Raw genomic sequence first — 5558 nt, 5'->3', positions numbered from 1 at the left:
TTTTATTTTATTTTATTTTTTATTAAATCATAGAAGTGTACATTAATACTATCATGGGGTGCAGTGTACTGTTTCTGTATACAATTTAAAATACTTTCATCCAACGGGTTAACATAGCCTTCATGTCTTTTTCTTAGTTATTGTGTTAAGACATTTACACTCCACAATTAGAGAGATTCATATGTACCCTTATACGATGCACCATAGGCGTGACCCCACTAATCACCCTCGCCCCTCCCCTCCCCTCCCACTCCCCTCTCCCCATATTCCTGGGCTAAAATTGGGTTATAGCTTTCCTATGAAAACTATAAATTAGTTTCATAGTAGGGCTGAGTACATTGGATACCTTTTCTTTCATGTTCTTTTTAAATAGTAGATGATATTTAAATGTTTTAAAAAGCCTGAATTTCTGGGGAAAATTCTACATGATCATGGTGCATTAACCATTTCTTATATTGATTTATTCTCTGTCTTATTCTGGCTGGCTTCAACTCTTAAGTATTCGAGCATGTAAATCTTTCTTACTGTCATGTCTATACTGCCACTAATCCCATCCAGTAAAATTGCCATCTCAGATAGTATAGTTTTCACCTCTTAAATTTCCACATGACCCTTTTATGTGCTTTGTGCCTGTGCTTAACACTTTGAACATATAGAATAGAGTCATAATAATTGTTTTAATGTCTTTGGATATTAACTCAAATATTGTTTCAGCTCTGAGATGGCTTCTACTTCTCAGAGAAGTAATTTGTATGTGAATTTGTTATACTTAATAGTGGAGTTAGCTATCTTTTTGGATGGTTAGGGGCCAATTTTACGTCTTTCTGGTGAAATTTCTATCCATGGCATTCTTCGGGTCCTTTTTCAATTTTAAAGTTTTCACATAGCCCTTTACCTGTGATCTATGTCAAAATTAATTTTCCAAGTTTTCCAGTTTTATGTTAGCTTGTTTATAGTATGTTTTCTGTGTCTTTTATTAATAATAATTTGGTGTAGTATAATATATCAATGCATCCTCTACATATAAGCGACCAGTTACTGCCAGGAAGCGATTGCTCCATGGCAAACCAAGGAGACATCCTCAAAGAGCTGAGGAAGTTTCACCCCAAAGTGTGGATGCTAGCTATAAAGAGTTTTTTTTTTTAATTAAAGGTCCCTATGCATCAACAAACTTTGAAAGGGGATTTCCCTCTATTTAGATAAACTAGAGGCACCCATCCAAAGAACTATTAACTTCTCTTCCCCTCCCTGTTATCTCAATATACTGCAAGAAAGAAGATCAAGAATGCAACCAAACCTTACCCAAATCATTTCAAATAGAACATCTGTCTCAGAGATTAATTTTCAAGTTATTCTATTTCCCCCCATATATTCATTATCCAAGTCATGACAGATAGACCCAAATATTCTCCCCAATAACCATTTATTGCCCCTAAATGAAATGGCCTTTATTACTAATCTTCCCTTCTCCTCCAAGAGGAGGGTATAAGCATTCCTGTGCACCATTAAGATACTGGATAATCATTCTGTGATTCTCTTCATATGCACAGTAAATAAACCTTTTTCTGTTATTAATCTGCTTGATTGTAGGTTGATCTTTTGATGAACTTTTAGGGGTGAGAAGATATTTCCCCCTCACCTTTACAACCCATTAAGGTAAAAGGTCACGTGCTCAGGTGAGGCCCACAAACTATTTAAACCTGCTGTTAAAATTAGGAACATAAGACCTGTGGTTAGTCCAACCGCTCCTTTCCTCCAAGCCCAAAGCCTGAATGAGAGACTCAACTTGGTGAGTTAAAACATCAGGACAGAGTTTATTTGTATCTTCCATGAAGCTAGAAGCTTGTTGTAATTACTTTTCAAAAGGCATCCTTCTGCTCCTCATCTAGGTAAGCTCAATTTCTTCAGGAGGCCACAGGAGAAAGAAAGGAGGCAGGATGTTAACAGAGCCATCGGTACAATCGCTTAAGAGAGTTGTCTGATTGCTGAGGATGCCTGAGAAATATCTGTCACATGAGGCACATATGCCTCTGGTTAAGCCATGCCCCTCCCTGAGTGCACTCCTAAGTCATTGGTTGCAATTTCCCACATGAAAACATTCAGCACAATTTCCAGCAGGTGCACTTTTTCGCCTTCTAACCCATAGTGGTAAAATCAAAGTCTGGGTATTATAGCTAATGGGATGAACATGACCACTCAGATTTAATACAAGTTGAGGAGACCCAGTGGAGCAAGTATTCACTGAAGTCTTGACAACCTGAAGTCAGTGATTTTGGACTGGAAATCCAAAACTGAGAACTATGGGGATATTGAATAAAGCAGGAAATATGGAAAAGTTGTCTAATAGCAAAGAAGTGAATCATCTTCAAGGCACACAGAAAATTTTGTAGGGAGGAGCAGTATAATTCCTATCTCCATGGAGACTTAAATATATTTGAGTACCTTGGAGGGACTTTGGGTAAGACACTCAAAATACTAGATAATTATAACCAGCTTCATAAGCAAAAATAAATAAATAAATAAAATAAACTTTTTAAGCCTTTTATAGCTTTTTTTTTTTTTTGTCATTATCTTATGTTTCAAGTTCTCAGGCCAATAAAAATTGCTGACCAAAACTTTCTAACTTTCTGTTACCCTGCTGCTTTTGAGTTTCTGTCCTAAGAATGGTAGAAACTCCTTGCAGCCATGAGATAACTATAGAGCCTTACATCACCTGTTTGTCCAGAAAAGATAAGATAAGCAATATGCCACCACAGATTGTGCCCAAGGCCCCACTAAGCCTGTGTAGAAGGCTGAAGGAACAATTGACATTAACCCCTATCTCACTAAAATCCCCAACCTGGGAGAGACTTACCACCAAATTTTTCTGTTCATGAGACATATGCATTAACATCATTTCTCACTGTGCTTGTATGCCCTGCACTCCACTCTAATACATAATGATGTTCACTCCCTTCATGTATTATTCATTTTCACCTCCATAAAAAACTCCTGAACCTATTGTCAGGGAGGTGGATTTGAGGCAGTTGGTGCTTGTCTCTCCCAGCAGATACATCTCCTGTAATAAATCCCTTCTTCCTTGATAGTCCTTGCTGCCTGAGTAACTGGCTTTTTGTCCAGTGAGAAATCTGAACCCCTCCTTTGGGGATCATTAACTTAATTAGGAAAAATGGAAAATAACAAAATGAATCATCAAATGAGAGTTGCCATGGGAAAAAGCTTGAAGAATCACTCTTTCCTTCCATTTGCACAACCAGAACTCAACGAGGGAAGATGAGCTCAGGTGGAAAGTCACTTTGGAATTAACATTTAAAGGGTGTTAAGGAAAATTCCTTTTCTTCCAAGTTGGCATCTTGGTCTTGTCTACATTTCACCTTTCCTCCATCACCATCAAGGAGAGGTCAGAAGTGGTACTTTGTAGCGTCTCTGTCATCCCGGGGCTGCCAATGGCTTGAGGAGAAAAATAATGACCAAACAAATACTAAAGATATAGCTCCTCATTACCTAGATGAGAGGTATACATAGAGAGGGTGGGATCCCTGGAGTAGAACTCTCGTTGTCTTAAATGTGAATGAGGTGATTGGAAAATGAGTTGAATATATCCCAGATATGGAAGAGTTGACCAAAAATGAAGAACAACCTATGACTAGCACAGAACAACAATGAACATCAACCATGGAACAACCCACTACAAGGACAAAATAGTCAAACATAAGCATAGGACAACCAAAGTCAACCATGGAACAACCAAACACAAGCACAGAACTACCAATCTCAACCATGGACCAACCAACTAGAACTGCTAACACACTCCTAACATTCACAAAACCAACGTCACCTATGGTGGAACCAACTACAACTGATGAACAACTAATCATATAAACAGAAAGGCCAACCTCAACCATGGAACAATCAACTACAACTTTTGAACAACTAATCATATTCAGAGAACCAATCTCAACCATGGTGGGGCCAACTACAACTGCTGAACAGCTGATCACATTAACAGAACAACCAACCTCAGCCATGGAATAATCAACTACAACTGCTGAACAACTAATCATTGTTCAGAGGATTAATCTCATTAATTCTCAGAAAATTAATCTCAACCATGGTGGAACAAACAACAACTACTGAACAGCTGATCACATTGACAGAACAATCAACCTCAATCATAGAACAACATACAATAAACCCTCAAGAAGAAAGAAGGGAAAGAATTACACCTTGGCAGTCTGAGTACAGAGACAGTGAAAAGGTCAGATGACACTACTCATGCTCCATGTACAAATGGATACCCCACCTAAGACTACTACACTGTCATTGCCTAGCACAAGCCTTCTTCTAGAACATAGAAGAGAAGACCCTGGAAGGAAGACCCTGGTCCCATCCCATCCCCAATATCTTCACCCAAACTAATGTCTTCCTGTTCTCTTTTGCCCTTTCAGGTTCAACCTCTTGAAAATGCCCCTGCAAACATGTAGAGGCAAAAGATCCTCTGAAACATCTATCACCCAATCAGGAAAGCACAAGAGATAAACAAGGCCACTTACCACCATCTGAAGAAGAGAGTGAATCAAAATAAGAGATGGACTAGTTGGAGCAGCACCAAGAGACATCAGAGAATACCACTCATCTGAGTAATAGCCTGTTTATAATAAAGCCTGTATATCTAGAATTATCTCCCATATCTTCAGTGGAGCCTGTAGGGTAATGGCCAAAAACCTAGAGAGCAAATGTTATACCAAGAGGGTTCACTAATGGTAACTATTAAAAGCAATAAGATACAAAAAGAGGATATGTGTTTGTGTGTGTTTGTGTGTGTGTCTTCCTGTTCCTTGATAGGGTGGTAGAGGGTAATGAAGGGAAGAGGGAGAGGTGTATGACAAGGGACATGGGATACTACATTGTTAGGCACTAGACCAGCAGGTCCATAATTAGCCATTTACTGGAGAAAAGGACTGGGCCAGGATTGAGCACTGAAGACAAACACTCTCCTTAACATTTTATTCTATTGGCAAGAAGAACTTTGTGTGTATAATTGAGTGTGTGTGTGTGTGTGTGTCTTTGGGAGGGTTTAAGTGTGTTGTGTGTAAACTCACAACTGAACATCCCACAAAATAGGTAGAGAAATAAATTGTCTTCAGGCCACATAGCTCACAGTAGTGTTTATTGGATGATAACCTATGCCGTAAACAAAGGTTCTCAGGAAGACAAAAGAATCCCACCCTACTGAATGTCACTGACAACATCTTTTACCACTGAAATAATGGGGTTTGGCTCGGTGCCTGTGGCTCATGCGGCTAAGGTGCCAGCCACACACACCTAAGGTGGCAGGTTCGAATCCAGCCCGGACCCGCCAAACAACAATGATGGCTGCAACCGGGAAATGGCCAGGCATTGTGGTGGGCGCCTGTGGTCCCAGCTACTTGGGAGGCTGAGGCAGGAGACTCGCTTGGCTTGAGCCCAGGAGTTGGAGGTTGCTGTGAGCAGTGAGGCCATGGCACTCTACCCAGGGGCTCAGCTTGAGACTCTGTCTCAAAAAAAAAAAAAAAAAA

General features: G+C 39.7%; 1 pseudogene; it reads left to right on the top strand.

Moving 5' to 3' along the window:
- Nucleotides 1–4111: 4111 nt before the first annotated feature.
- The window catches only part of LOC100954645, a 46515-nt pseudogene continuing 45068 nt past the window's right edge, over nucleotides 4112–5558 (top strand).

The sequence above is a fragment of the Otolemur garnettii genome, unplaced genomic scaffold (genome assembly GCF_000181295.1).
Source record: "Otolemur garnettii isolate 467f Iridium unplaced genomic scaffold, OtoGar3 scaffold00117, whole genome shotgun sequence".
Lineage (NCBI taxonomy): Eukaryota > Metazoa > Chordata > Mammalia > Primates > Galagidae > Otolemur > Otolemur garnettii.
The sequence above is the reverse complement of the archived record's forward strand: the minus strand, read 5'-3'. Positions and strand labels throughout refer to the sequence as shown.